This window comes from Heliangelus exortis, chromosome 5 (genome assembly GCF_036169615.1).
Source record: "Heliangelus exortis chromosome 5, bHelExo1.hap1, whole genome shotgun sequence".
In the NCBI taxonomy this organism is placed as follows: Eukaryota; Metazoa; Chordata; class Aves; order Apodiformes; family Trochilidae; genus Heliangelus; species Heliangelus exortis.
This window is the reverse complement of record NC_092426.1, coordinates 35,576,244-35,592,044: the sequence shown is the minus strand read 5'-3', so window position 1 is coordinate 35,592,044 and position 15,801 is coordinate 35,576,244. Positions and strand designations below refer to the sequence as shown.

General features: G+C 42.6%; 1 protein-coding gene across 13 annotated transcripts in view; it reads left to right on the top strand.

Moving 5' to 3' along the window:
* Nucleotides 1-15,801, top strand: part of DPF3 (double PHD fingers 3) — a 166,609-nt gene that overhangs the window by 29,739 nt on the left and 121,069 nt on the right. Inside the window, exon 1 of one of the 13 annotated variants that reach the window (XM_071744562.1) lies at nt 14,485-14,608. The exons of the other annotated variants lie outside the window; for them this stretch is intronic. The gene's annotated coding sequence lies outside the window, so the exon portion shown is untranslated. Of the gene's footprint in view, nt 1-14,484; nt 14,609-15,801 lie in introns of those variants that run through there. 13 annotated transcript variants of the gene reach the window in all.

Here is a 15,801-nt window from a genome sequence, read left to right as displayed (position 1 = left end):
ATTCTGAAGTGCCAAGACTTGCATGTAGTGAAATGAGGCAACCAGGTGCCACTAATTGCCAGGTGGTGGGCATGAGCTTGTGTTAAGCCCACCTGTGCTTGATCAGGGTGGGCCCCTACTGCACATGAGCAGGATTAGGGGGCCAATAAAGCTCACACCTGAGGAAGCCAGAGGGAGGTTACCCACTTTTGGAGCAGTAGCACTGATCCAGGCTGGTCAGCCCTGAGAGCATTAGACTCAGAGCACTATTCGTGAGTTTCTCCTGGAAAACCTGGCTGGACCTTGGAGCACCGTGCCCTAAAAGAGGTTTGTCTTGCTACACTTGCATTTGAAATAGTTGTCCTTGGAAAAAACTGCCCTGTATGGAGAAATAAAAAGTCAGACTCTAAGAAAAACATAATGGTAGAAAAAAAGAGGGTACAGCTACAGAGCAAAATAGTTGAGCTAGCTACACTGTAGGTAGCAAATGCAATGATGGTTTCTGCCTGGAGCTCCAAATTTGGAAAGAATTTGATGAAATCCTTATCACAATTCCCTTCCCCTCTACCCAGCTTGGTGTCACTTTTTGAACATGTTGCTTAACTGTTCCCATCTTCTGTGAAAGCAAGGCTTTTAAACTGAAACAGAACCTCTGACCCTCTCACCTGACACCTGGTAAAAGTAGATAGCATGAGGCTCTCCACTTATCTCTGAACACCTGAAACTGTAAGAGGACACCTCTCCTTTGCGAGGTTGAAGCTCCAAAAAGCTTAGTGAGCTGTCTCTCTTTTCCCTTGAACTCAGAGAACACCATTAGGACAGGAAAATTGAGGCTGAGATGTAAGTATATACAAGAAGAGCCTCCTTCCTCTTCTCTGTCAAGTCAAGTTGGGCAGGAAAATCCTTTTGACAATCCAGATTAAGTGTTTCCTGAAAATGTTAATGAACTCTGCAAGCTGCCTGGAGAAACTAGCATAAGAAGCATGCCCAGCAGTTAGATTTCAGGCATAATGAGTCAGAACACCCAAGTTGTGTTTGTTGCATCCTTAGTGTCCTTGGACAGGTTGTTTAACTACTCAGTGCCTCAGTTTTGTTTCCTATATAAGGAGAACAATAAATCTCTCATGCACTAAGGGAGTGTTTCAGGGTTAGTTGATGAATACTTGTGAAAAACCTTAAAAGGACCTATTGAGAGACAAACTAATTATCTTGTGCATCATTATTACCTGAGATTGCTTCTATGTGTGGCCAGGTACATGTATGCACACAGCTTCAGGTTCTGTCTGCTGAGGGCACCTGACCAGCAGCAGATTCAGAAAGGAGTTCTTAGATTTGGAAGGTGGAGAAGTCTTCTGCTAATGTTATATTAATTGCTTCAGTGGGAGCTGACATTTACTGAGGTATTAAATTTAGGCAAGGAGGGGGCTGATGAAGGAGGAAAATAAGTACTCCTTCTATTTGGTAGTTGCAGGTTCTTTGCTTTATCTACAGCATGCTTACAGGCAAGATCTTACAAGACTCCATCATCTTGCCTTAAAAAGATCAAGGAATCCTTCATTCAAAGGAATGAGGAGATATTTCATGCTCTACCAGCCTTTTAAGCCTATGGCTTCTCTCCAAGGGAGGTGTTTCTAGTGATGTGCCTGCTTGTCCACAGGACACAGAGCTGAAACACCTCTCTCCCCCTCATCACAAATGCACACCAGCCATGTAAGAGGAGGTCAGTGGCAGGGAGAGCTGCAGGGAAAAGGCAGAGATGAATTTTGGTGACTGTAGTTTTGCAATAGATGTGTAATAGATGTTAATAGAGCATTGTGGACTTTGCTTCAGTTCAATGGTGTTACTGATCTTGGATGGGAAGGCAGAAAGCACAAAGGAATGGAAGGTGTGGTTGAAGGTGGGTTCTTTTAGTAAGGCAGCTTCTTCCTTCTCTGGATTTCCCATGTATTTTCAGTTTTCCTGCTTCTGAGACCTTGACAAGAAGTGGAAGCCCTTACAGAAACACTGCTTTTCTTTAAAGTGAAAGTTTTTTATATTCACATGTCTATAATCAGAGACTGCCTAAGACCCATATAAATGCAGGACTGGCCCTTCCAATTGAAGAAAGAGTTCTCTGAGCTCTCTTTACATGGTTGCTCAACAGCAGAATGCTCTGTGCTCAACTTGGTTGAGGTGGGTAGAGGGAGCAGGGAGTTTTTGGGACAATTATCTGAAAACTAGAGAAGACTGGGTAGTTTTTTCATGGCCTGTTTTGAAATGATGTATGACAGTTCATCAAAACCAATCCAGTTCATAGAACACCTCTGATTTTTAATTAAATTTCTAAACCAAAGAATTGGTTTTTTGGAGAAGTTTTGGAACATGTAGGAACATCCAATTTTTGTATTTCCTTAGGTATTTATTTTAAAGTGAAAATTACTTAGTAATTCAAAAGACCTCAAAGGTTAAAATCAAAGTGAAACACTGTACTTGACTTAAAGGCATTTTTAATATATTGTCAGGTTTTGTGCTTTTCTGAGATTTTTAGATTTTTGTGCTGTTGTGGGAAAGAACAAAAAATCTTAAGATCACCAGAAATGAGAAAATAATTTTGCAACCAGATTAATAAATGAGAGGTGTGAATACAAGAAGTTCTGATTGTAGTTCTCTGAATGTCTGTGCAGTGTTGAACAGATCAGAAGCCTACACTGGAACTGGGACTACTGCTACTTAGGTCCACTGGGTAGTGTAGCAGTATGGCTAACCTGAAAATTGTGGCACAAACAAATGGTTTTCTGTTCTTCAGGAAGGTTAAAAATTATGTTTTTTTTTTTTTTTTTTAATGGTGCCTTTTTGAATGCCTTTCTTTACACTTAAGGTTTTGAGTGTACAAGTTGGACTTTAGTGTACAAGTCCAAGGTATTTTCTGCAAATCCAAGAGTTAGAAACACTTTTGTACCTATGAAAGCTGTGACTGTGTATATCACGTGGCTCTGGAGCTGAACTTTGAGGAACAACACCACATGGCACAAAATGTGAAATTAAACCATGAGAACTGGTAAGAGCTGCCTTGTGCTTTTTGCAATATTGCAATTGAGTTGAGATCAAATGGCAGCTTCTGAGAATCAAGAAAGAAATTTGACCATTCCTGAGTTCTGTTTAGGGACTGACTGACTACACAACAGATATGTGAAAGTGAATCCTTGCTTATAAGGCTCCCTGAAGTTGCAAAGAACATGATTTGTAATGATTTTATTAGCTGGCCTTTTCCTTCTGTGATGACAGCCTATCTCAGACTGGAACAAAGTGAGGCTTTTTCTTGTTTGCCAGAATATATTTAACTTTCCATAACTTATTCACCTGGTTTGGAAGCTAGATTGTTTGTTTTTTCAGGAAAGGTGCCTGCTTTTGCCCCACTTTATGATGGGTAAACAAAAATGCAAGGAAGATGAGTGGCTGATACAAGGTCACCCACTGAATTATCTGCTTAACTGAGTTTAGCACTGTAGACCAGTCTGACCCGTGGTCAGGTGAATGTGGACCAGCAACATTTATCCTCTTCTTTCTCCCTTTCCCCATTCCTCTCATGTAAATCAGTGTCCCCCATAGTCAGGGATCCCTTGCTTAGATTCTGACGTTTTGTCCATAAAGGCAGCAGAATAAGGGCACGAATTCATGGGATGTTTCCTGACATTTCCAAGCCCAAGTGAGGGGCTGAACAAAAACTAGCTTGAATACTGCATAAGGGACAGAGAGCCAAGGCTGGGCAGAGAGGTACCATCTTCAGCTAAATCATTCATGAACCAACAGATCAGTTACATCTTCATCACAGGGTCTGGGTTCATTGAAGCTTTCCAGTTGTCTTAGAATGAAAGCCTCTAGATAAGCTTTGCAGGACAGAGAGGGGGAAGCTGTAGGCACTCAGCAGAGAGCCCTTTCCCTTTTTCCCAGTTGCATCTAAACACAAGTGGTTAGCATCCTTTTCCTGCTTCTCCTCGAAGGTTCTCTTCAAGGTTCTCTTCAAAACATATGCTCTGTTGTGTGTACCTTGGTTTACAGAGTGGCTGTTTGAGATTTGGTTCACTGGGGAGGCCGAGGTGAGGAGCTGGTGTTGATGTAACAGGAATAGTGCCCCTGTGCCCCTTTTAGGGGCAGTCTGGATCTCCTCACTTGGTGCTTTTAGCTGTTGGAATGGGACCTGCCCGGCTGCTGCTTTCCTGGCCTGATCCCTGCTCCTTCAGGTCACCCTTTCAGATAATGTTTTCTGTTAGGCAGATCAAACAGTATCCTGTTTTATCTGCTGTGCTTTATCTCCTGTCATGAAAATCAATTCTCCCATCTCTGTCTGAGAATAGACTACTCCCTTGTGGAATGCCTCATGCCTTTCTCCCTCAAACTCTTATTTTAACTTGTTTATGGTTTGGCCAGGTAGTTTGTTATATTACCACATGTGGTTTATGCAGCTGGGCCTCTGAGAGCAAAAGAACCTCCCAACTAAACCTGCAGCTTAAATATTTTTTCTCCACCTCCTCTTCCTTCTCCCCTCCCCACCCCCCACACTAGAGAAAAAAATCCAACTAATCATCCATTGCATCTATTAAAATATTAGTCTGTGGGATACTGCATGCAAGAGCAAATCCTACAGAAACTTCTTGCACCTGCAGGGGAAATGTTCCACTTATGGTATGAAGGCTGGCAGAGTCTTCATTGGGAATAAAATTTAAATTATTCTGGTCGTTTTGCCACATCCTGTTTCTCTCATTTATGCATGCACTGTTTTGATAACCAGTAAATAGATCTCAGTTTGTGGTAGCTAAGGGTCTAGACTTGAATCACAGCACCAGTATCTTGCTCCTTCAGAAATGCTTGGGGTCTGTCCTTCTGCAGAGATTGGGGCCAGCCTCAAAAACTGGGGCAAGCCTTAAGTTTTCTTTCTGGTGTTTCTCCAGGTTTCATAACTGCTTCTGAAGTGTTTAAGAGTAACTGAGAAATGACAAGCTGCAGAGTTTCATTCTCTGTTTAGTCAAATGACCTGTATCATCTTTCTCTTTCTTTCTTAAGTTGCCATCCTTTTGTTTCGTGTGAGATATGAAGTGGTAGGAGAGAAGCAGTTGGTATGCTTCAATTTCCTGGCTCTGCCCGAGGGCCTTCCCTTGTTAACTCTGTTTCTAGTGTTAGGGCTTTTTTGGCACACGAACAGTCCTGTAGATTGGACTGTTCCCTTGGCTGATTTCAGCACTTTTTGTGTTTACATCCTGTATTATCCCCCTCAGAGCATAGGTGTTGTGAGACCAGAGAGAAAACTTGATTTTAAGAACACTGTCAGTGACTACAAAAGAAATCCCCATGTGGACACCTTGACTTAAAACAGCAGCCACACCACTTCCAGCAATCTTCCTGCTGCTGTGCCCGAGTACTGAGTCTTGCTCTGTGGCAGCCCATGGTGGTTCAGAGTGCTCCTTCAATCTGCTGCCATATTTGAATGCTCTTGTTGTCTCCTTCACCTCTTCATAGAATCATAGAATCATAGAATCCTAGGGGTTGGAAGGGACCTGGAAAGATCATCTAGTCCAACCCCCCCTGCCAGAGCAGGGCCCCCTAGAGTGCATCGCCTAGGAACGTGTCCAGGGGGGTTTTGAATGTCTCCAGTGAAGGAGACTCCACAACCCCCCTGGGCAGCCTGTTCCAGGGCTCCGTCACCCTTACAGTAAAAAAATTTTTTCTGATATTCAACTTGAACCTCCTATGCTCCAATTTACACCCATTACCCCTTGTCCTATCACTGGTCACCACTGAGAAAAGCCTAACTCCATCTCCCTGACACTCACCCCTTACATATTTGAAAACATTGATGAGGTCACCCCTCAGTCTCCTTTTCTCCAAACTAAAGAGACCCAGCTCCCTCAGCCTTTCCTCATAAGGGAGATGTTCCACTCCCTTAATCATCTCAGTAGCTCTGCGCTGGACTCTTTCAAGCACTTCCCTGTCCTTCTTGAACTGAGGGGCCTGGTGCTCTTCTGCAGACTCCAATAGCTGTTGGATTCAGAACTCAAAGAGCCACAAATGTAGAAGAGGATAGATCCATCCAAATCTTTCAAATTTGTAGTGAATAAGGGACACGCCAAGAAGATGCACCAAGGCCCATTGCTTGAATGGACTTTTATTTGACTTCTAGATTTGTTTACTCCAAGTATATTTAATACTGAAAAAGTGCATGTGGTCTGCTTTGGAAAAAGTGATGGTGCTATCTGCATTGGAAAGAGAGATGCAGTTTTACCTTCAATTAGTAAACCCATGCAGAGCTCAAATATGAAGGAGAAGCTTCATATTCATGAAAACATGTGACTTTCTAGCCCGTTTTAGCTGCCCAAGTGAAGCAGTGAGTGGAACTTAAAGTTTGCATTAATCTGATAACATGTTAATAGTGTAAATGTTTTGTAGAAAGCTTCACCGTGGAATAGTGTTTTCCTAGGGAAGTAGAGAGGTAGAAGATTACAAATCCAGTTGAATAACTGGTAGGGATTTCAGTGGGAAACTGGTGGCTTAATGATGCTCCCCTGCTGGAAATTCCAGTCCAGGCTCCTCATGTTGTGCAGCTGGTGTGCAGGCTCAGGAGTTTGTGTGCCTTTGGATCCAGCCTGGGGGGTAGAGGCCTAATCTTGAAATTGAAATCCAGTTAAAATTAATATGTGGTTACTCTCAAATCTGAAGAATGACCAGATTGGTGTTTGTGTGGTCCCGTCGCACCTGTTGAAAATGGAGTTTTTCCTGACATTTGACAATTTCTGCATCTTTCATATAGTGTATGTTAAATTGAATCAGACTTTGGCCCATGCAGGCTGTTGTGCTTCCTGAGACAAATGGAAAAGGTGACTCTTTTAACAAGAGACTTACAGAAGATTTTCGGAGGACCCAAGCAATAAGCAGCTCCTTCTACAGGCTCATAACCTCCTTGTGTTTCTTTTTCTTGTTCTGTCTGAAGATGCTGAGCACCCTAATGTGCTCCAGCCATTTAAAATTGCACACAGAAATACCTGGCTGTCTAGTGCAGAATGCTGCAGCTCCCACGTGGTAGCTGGGAGCCCAACACCAGGTACAGTTATCAGTTATTTGCTATTTGCAGATAAGTAGCATCCAGAGTAAGTTTGAAGTCAGTGGGATTGCTCAGGTGAGCAAGACTTAGGAGCAAGATTTTGGGGTGCCTTGCTCTCATCAGGAATGCTTGAGCTACTCAGCTATGTGAGTCTAATAATATTTGGCTGTGTGTGTGGAGAGTTGTGTTCTTTCCATTAAACAAAATGTGGCCTCTACAGGTTCTCCTTTTCTGGTGTAAACATGATGTCTACACTGACTGGAGAACCTCTGGACTAGTGTTGCTGAGTCCAAATAAAGTCATGGTGACAAGGACCCTTCCCAGGAACTTACTTTGCCAAATTCATAATGCAGCAATGTAAGAAAATGAACTCATTGGACCACATCCTCACAATTCTTGTAAATCTTGGTCACTTTGCAGACTTTGCTGGAAGTGTGCCAGAGTGCACCAAGAAACAAATGGGATCATTCTCCTTTATTCTCTACCAGCACCATGCATATATAATATTTTTAATATTTATATGTGATTGATGCTCCTCCTTGGAGTAAATCCTTTGCTTGCCTAGTTTTTTCTTCATTGGCATGGCTGACCTCCTGCAAGCAGTTCTGCAGGGTAGGGATGTGGTTTGTTCCCAAGTCTCAGTGTGTGTTGTCCACCCCTTCCCCCTCCTTCTCTGCTTTGTGGAGCAGATGGTGCTGATTCCCGTGGTAGCTCTTGGTGCAGCTGAGGTCTCTTCACTGATGCCTCCACTGTATCGTGGAAACTCCATGTGGTCTTTTTGGAGAAGAGAACACACAGTTGATTATTGTCTTTTTTTCCTCACTTTTAAGATCCTGTTAGGTTTATATTTCTTTTCACTGTTCTCTTCCACCTCCCCTTCCAACCTGTCCCAAAGATCTTTGGTCTGAAACTCCCTGCAACTTGGGGAATATTGATTTTTCATTCCTGTTGTTAGTTATATTATTTTGCATTCCTACAGACACCCACCCACCACACATTTACCTTTGTAAACATCCTCCCATTTTCATTGTATTTACAATTTTTTTTCAAGCAGAAATGCTGAGTCTTTACCTATATCAAAGGTCATTATATTGTTTTCTCTTTCAATTTAGAGGCTGTAGTACCACTAATTAGCATTTTTAATTAGCCCCTTCCTCCGTGTCCCTTTTCTCATCCTTCAGTCCTCCCCTTCCCTTGTGTTACACAAAAGGATGATTGCTAAAAACCATCTTTTTCTGCACTGGGCCACCAATGTCCCCTGCCCACACCTCTCAGACTCCTTGTAATATTTTTTTTGTCTCCTGATATGATTCCATTACCTGTCTTCAGGCATTACTCTCCCCAGACCTTTCTGATTTTTTTTTGAGCCACATTCTTTCCTCTTGACAATTAAGTCAGTGGTTTGATACCGATGAAATCAAGAAGAGAATTTCACCTCGTGGATCTGATTCCTTCATTTCCTGTGCCAGCTCTCCCCTAATTCATCTTCCTGTGTTGCTCCAGCATTCTCCTGCCATAAATGTGCATTTTTTGTATCATGTAAGGATGCCTCTCCAACCCTGTGCATCCTGCTACTCAACTTTCCTCCAAACCACTCACAAAATCCACTCCTTTTAGGCTTGCCTTCCTTTGCTGTTCTCCACCCTTGCCTTTTACACCAGATATGATGCCAAATCCTGACACTACTGAAGTCATTTGAAACGCTGCCATTTGCTTCACTGAGATGAAGACTGAGTTCACTGTCTGCAGATTTAAATATTATGAATGGGGGGAAGTGGAGAGTGAAGTGACAGGAGAAAAAGAATCATTAAGTTCATTACACCCACTGAACAGATCCTGTGAGCTCTCACTGGTGTGGTGTGTGTCCTGCTGTGACACTGTTTTTTGTCACCTCTGCTTTGCTATGCTTAATATAGATTGTAAATTCCTCACATCATGCTCTTTCATTTCTCCTTCATGTGGCACACCCACCTATGGCATCGTTGCCTATGTAGTAGCTCAAGGAGAAGATGTAGCCTTCTGAAAATTTTACCTAGTTTAAACGATTTGAAAACATAATAATAAATAAATCACCTTTCTGTAATACCAAACAGGAAATCTCTGAGCAGTGGTCAGGATCTCAGTGGAAAATCTGGCTTCACTGTGTGACAGGACAGACAATGACCACAGCAAGGGACAGGACAGAAGCCTGTGGAGGAACATTTTGTTTTTCAGCTTTGTATCTATGCCAGGCTGAGGAGTAAAAATCCTTAAAATTATTAATACAGGCAGATGTAGTTTTCTTTTGAAAATATGCACACAGAACCTTGGTGTGGTCTTTAGCAAGTACTTGCCCTGGTTCTGCATTATGAGAGGACAAACAAGTCGGGTTTTGTTTTTTTTTTTTAAATGGTATTATGCATGGTCTCATATATCCTGTCAGCCTCTCAGGTGAATCCTTAAGGGAAGCTGTCCCAGTGACATAATGTTTCAGAGGAGCTGTTCTGTAGAAAGCAGTGGATTTGGTCCAGGAAGCCCTAATGATGTGCTGAGTGGTGTTTATGTCCAAAATGAAGCAGGGAAGAACTCTGCACAGCTGGAGCTCAGGCTGGAGGTGGGGGGTGAGGCAGGATGTTTCTGGGGAGCTGATGACTCCGCTGTTCACCCTCTTGTTCAGCAGTCAGTGAGATCCAGAGAGATGTGTTCCAGTTTCATCAGACTTTGATACTCCCTGATAGCAATGGCACAATGGATTCAGCTTCATCTGGCAGATACCACGAGCTAATTTCATTCTTACTGGAGTCACTGGCTAAACAATGCCAATATTCCTCTCTGACGTGTGTGAGTTTACTTCTTTTGCCCTCCTTTTTTTTCCTCAGCTTTAAATACTGAAGACCTGGTCCTCCTCTTGCTCCTGGACTTTCCTGGTCTAATTCCTACCACTTGCACAGGTCTCTAATTTTAGAGAGGTGATGGAAGAAAAACAGAGTCTCTTTCATGTCATGTGACAAACCAGTGGTGGCATGGTTGGTACCCTGGGAGAGAGCTTCTCTGAGGACCAGCTAGCAGTGAAGCTCTGCCTGTCTCATTGCATCTGTTTCTCTGATACTTGTACAGGACTCTTTTGAGACAGTCTCCATCACTTCTTAATTAGCCTGTCACTCCGGGGAGTGAAAGAAAAAATCATTGAAAAAAAAAACCTGGGAGGGGAATCTAATCTGGCTTTCCCAGATGATGGGGCACAGCACAAGGCTGGCCAAAGAAATATGTATTTAAAGAAATTTCCTCACATTTAGACATTAATGGTTGAATGATTGCCTTGTATTCCTTAAAGAATCTCCTATGTAACTGACCAGATTCAACAAGAATAAGTGTAGAGTCCTGCACATGGGGAGGAATAACACCATGCACCAGTACAGATTAGGGGCTGACCTGCTGGAAAGCTTCTCCATGGGGAAAGACCCTGGAGTCCTGGTGGATAATAAGTTATCCATGGGACAGCGATGTGGCCCTGTGGCCAAGAAGGCCAATGGTATCCTGGGGTGCATTAGGAAAAGGGTGTTCATCAGGTCAAGGGAGATTCTCCTCCCTCTCTACTCTGCCCTGGTCAGGCCCCATCTGGAGTCCTGTGCTCAATTCTGGGCTCCCCAGTTACAGGAGGGACAAGGATAAACCAGCAATTGTCCAGTGGAGGGCTACAAGGGTGGTTAAGGGACTGGAACATCTGTCTTATGAGGAAAGGAGAGGTTTAGGCTGGATGTTAGGAAATATTTTTTCACTGAGAGGGTTGTCAGGCATTGGAATGGGCTGCCCAGGACAGTGGTGGAGTCACCATCCCTGGAGGCTTTTAAAAGGAGTTTGGACCTGGTCCTTAAGGACATGGTTTAGTAGTTGACTGTGGTGTTAGTCAAAGGTTGGACTGCATGATCTTGGAGGTCTCTTCCAACCTAAACATTCTGTGATTATGTGATTCTATGATTTTGTGAAAGGCTGAGAGACCCGGGGCTGTTTAGTCTGGAGAAGAGAAGACTGAGAGACCATTTTACTAATGTTTACAAGTATCTGAAGTTAGGTGTCAAGAAGGGGCAATGAACACAAACTACAAAACAGGAAGTTCCACCTCTACCTGAGGAAAAACTTCTTCACTGGAAGGGTGATGGAGCACTGGAACAAGCTGCCCAGATGGGTCATGGGGTCTCCTTCTCCAAAGACTTTCAAGAACCTGGCCGGACACGTTCCTGTGTGACCTGTCCCAAGTGATCCTGCAGAGGGTCGGACTCGATGATCTCCAGAGGTCCCTTTTAACCCTTACCATGCTGATTCCATGACTAATTTTCCATCTTTTGCTAAGGCAAATGAAGTATATCTGGGAGAGTCCAACCAATCAACCGTTTCTGCAATAATTCCTCCAATCCTGTTCTTTTCTGTGCTTGAAATCCTCCTCTATCTCACTCTCAGACAAATCTTTCAGAATAGAAACCTTCTGTTCTGACCATTCTTGGTGTCCTGTAGTCTAGGAAATAATGGGAAGCAAATTTCAGGCAGGTATCTCAGAACATCTCTTGTAAGCATAAAGATGCTCATAAGAATGCTGGGGAAGGAACACTGCTGTTGGGGATCTGCATCAAGAAGACCTTCTGCCAAATGCTGTCCTTTAAGGATACTGCTGTAAACATGGGATGGCTGCCTGGGAGTCTGTGTGTCCCCACCTGATGGCCTCACGTGTACCTGAGAAACAGCTTCACTCACTGTCCTTAGGATTTCATCTGGAACAAAAGGTACCACAGGAGTAAGTTAAAAAACCAAACCAAACCAGGCTGGGATGTCCTGCTGTGTGTGAGAGACAAGAGATTTAGCCAGAGCCAGGCACAAGCTCCAGAACATCTTTGTACCAAGGCTGGGAATGGCCACTGTATTAGTCATATGCAAACACAACTCTCTTACTCTGCAAAACAAGTGCTGAAGTCTTAGCATGTACCTTGTTTTCCTTCTTAAGGTCAGCTGCCACTTTAATTTCTTTATAACCTTTTTTTTTCTGCTAGAAAAAATTTCTCCTGCTAGAAAAGATACCTAACAGTTACACTGTGTGAAACATCTTTGTTTTGTTCCTATAACATGTATTTCCTTCAAACTATTTAACTAGAGAGTTCATCTTTGGCATAACAGACTTCACTGGAATAACAGCAGAGACAAATTTTGTCTCTAGAAACCAAGTAATGGATCAAAGATTTATAATTAGAACGTCTCGTACCCTGTGGTCCTGTAAATGTTTTCCACATCAGAAGCAAGGTCTTCATTAGGATAAATGAGATAACATGCTTTACTTCAGGCTTGTAGTAGTCATGCAGGCTTTTTTTCCCTCCCTGTTTAAACAGATTTAACTGAAATTAATTCTTGTTGCTGGATTTTCAGATCTGTTGACTTAAATCTCCTTTCTGATGAGCCTCTCCAATATTGTCAGCAGGAATGGAAACTTTCCCACAGGCTGTCCTGCCAATCTGCACCCATCCTAGGCCTTGAATATGTGAGATAACTGGATTCTTCTTATTCTTTCAGCTAGAAAGCAAATTCTTAAGCAGTTGATTTAAAGAAAATCAATATATTGCTCATCTAAAGAAAAATGCAGCCATATAGGAAGACACTGAGTTAAACACACACGTTTTAACCAGTGTACTTAGTCCAGAAATGGACATCTTTTGATGAGTGATGTTGCAATTATAAGCTGCCTGTGACTTCCTTGCTTCCAGAAATTACTGCTGCCCCAGGCTCCTAGCAGACCAGTTTGTCTGCAACTGCTTTCATTCCAGGTGAAATCAGTCAGTTTAGTTCTGACCACCAATTTAAAGTATTTAAAGTAACCCTCGTTGTGTTGCTTGATGCAAACTAGGAACCTCTTTCAGCAAAACTGGGGCAATAACCTCTGATATGGTGGTGCTGTAACCATTATAGCTAAAGCTAGGTGAGGACTTGTGTGCATAGCAGAAATTAGTACCATTTTCTTAGGTAACTTGCTCTTCAGACATGATTTTGGCACATGTGGTCTTGAAGAAAGAAACTCACTGTTGTAAAGTTGCTCATGGGATCATTATCTGACTGGATTTACACTCCCAAGACACTACATGAAGATGCAAGTTTGATTAAACTACCTCAAAATATTTCTGTTTTTTCTCCCACCTCCTTTTATTTCAAAATGTGGCTGAAACAAGACATTTTGTTAACTTTTGCTACAGATCTAAATGTCTCATACTTCACAAGGATGGTGTTACTTGCTAGTAACTCTTTTTGTTGATGGATCTTCAGTTATCTATGAACTACAGAGAGCAAAATACAACAATCTAGGGGTACGTTAAGCTGTACCAGTTGATGGTAGTCAAGCATCTAACAGATGAAATATAATGTATAATTCTATGTTTTCTCCTCATTTGTCCCACTGGCACAAAGAAAAGAAGTTACATTCAGAGGCAATGGTGGAAATTCTCATTATTGTACTCTACATCAGGACAACCCTTAGTAAGAACAGTACAAACAAGTTCAGATTTAATTAGAAGCAACTTGAGCCTTTGGTAGAATTGAACTATCTTGGACATATTTCTGAAAAGTAAAAATTTCCTCTGCTATCACTTTTACAATCTAGCTTGCAAAAAGGAGTAAAAAAAAAAAAAAAAGCCAAAACAGAGTGAAAATGCTCTTGTGGGATTGTGGGGCTGCTGGGAAGGCAGATGGCTCTGCTGTCCCAGGGCTGTGCTCAAGTGGAATCTTTCCTCAGTTGTGCCAGACCAGGCAGTTTGTGTCCAAATCACAACTGAACCCATTTGTGAGTAAGATTCCAAGTTGGTTGGCTGCAGAGCTGCAAGAAAACTTCCCAAAGCAGTGGATTAGCCCTGAAACAATTAAGCCAGCTTTGTGTGCCTGCCCCAAATGCAATTTGAAAGAAGGATGTTTACTTGGGTTCACAGAGCTTTCTATAGACTGGAATTTAGTTATGCATTTCCTATATGGGGCTTATTCACCCTTGAGTATATGTACATTATGAAATATTTATAAGGATGGTTACAACATGGAAACATGTTGTCTGTTTCTGGCTGTACAAGTTTTGGAGGAAGAAGATGGAAAAGTACTCTGAATTTGAGAAATTAAAGGGACAACTAGTAAGAAACTCGAGTTCAGTAGAAGAGTCAGACACTGGACTTGCCTTACACTTGTTCTGTGACTGTTTTTCTGGTTTTCATATACTTTTTCTCTCCTCTGTTCCATAGGAATGGTGTGCAAAGTTATGAAACCCAAATATAAGCAAGGAATAGTCAAAACTGCACTGTTAGCAAACAGAGGAGCATTAGTTTTGCTTGTTTGGGGTTTTTTTGGTGGTTTGTTTGTTTGTTTGTTTTTTCCCCTAGTGTCTTCCTTACAGTAACATTCAGCATGACTTATTTTAACAGAAGGTTAAAAACCTTCTGATAAGAATGTGCCTTTGAAGTTGGTCCTGTTCCCTTTACTGAAAGCTTTATTACAAGAGACCTCCAGCCTTACCATGAGAGGCCTGGCACTGCTGTGAGGTTTTTCTTGTGGATGGAACAGAAGGTGAGTGCTTTTCCCAGGAGAGTTCACAGCCTAGGATGAGTATTACAAAATTACCACACAACTTCTCCTCCTTCTCCCCCTAAGAACAAGTTTCTCTTTTTTTTTCATGAGGTCATGAAACGCTCATGCATTCACTGCTGAGTTTTAGTGGAGCGTGGTCTGCCCCTGGTGTGCATTTTACTCATGTGATAAATTCTGTAGGATCTCCAGCAATTGTGGTGTGTCAGGACCTCTGCTTCAGAGCTGATTTGGACACCAGCATTGTGTTCCACTAACATCAAGTTTGGGCTTTGGTTCAAGAGTGACTCACTGAGGGCAGCACATTGCTTCATGAAGTACCAGCTCTATCCTCTGTACTGCCCGGGGTTTCAAACAAACTCACAGAAACACAGCCCTGCTCTGAAATAGGTGCCCAAGGAGTTCATAGTACAGCAGGGTAAGGAGCTCAAATGTTGGGGAAAAGTAACAATACCAGTGAGAAATCTTTTATAACTGCAGAGCATCCCAGGAGATCCTGATTTGTTCCTGGAGGCAACAGGGCTTTGGCAGTCAGGAACTTGTGCTGGGAACCCCTTTCCTACCAGTGACATCCCTGACATCACTGCTGGTACTCGGTGGTTGTATCGGGTGCAGTGTGAGCTGATCCAGAAGAAGCTAAGGTTCTGTCTGTCTGTCTGTTTGCTCGTTGTAATGCATGACAGAATATTGTTGAGGCTCTCAAGAGGATTGGAGAGGAATATTTATTTATTTATAGACACACTGTTTGCATATCACAGCTTGGTGAAAGGCTGAAGTCATTACACTTGAACTGAACACGTGACTGTAGCTATCTGCATCACACTGGATGGCTGTAGGCCAAGGTGGTTGGTGTATGTGTGTACTCTGAGCTGCAGTTGTGCAGCTCCTGCCTTTGCCTCTCTGCTGAAAGTTAATGTCCCCTTAGTGTGTCAGCTGAGCTCCTCCTTTTAGATATCTCTCTAAAAAATAAATTAGATTATCATAAATAGCTAATAGAAGCAGCAGGTCTCCTTACTTGAGTTCATCTCAACTGGTGAAGGTTAGGGGATGCTTGCACAAGCCCCCTGGCTAGTGGCAAAGTGGCCGAGGTCTTGGAAATTAGGTGGGAAGTAACAGGCTCTGTGTACCATGGTGGCACTCAGAGGACGAAGGCATTTCCCTTCATAGCTCTTATT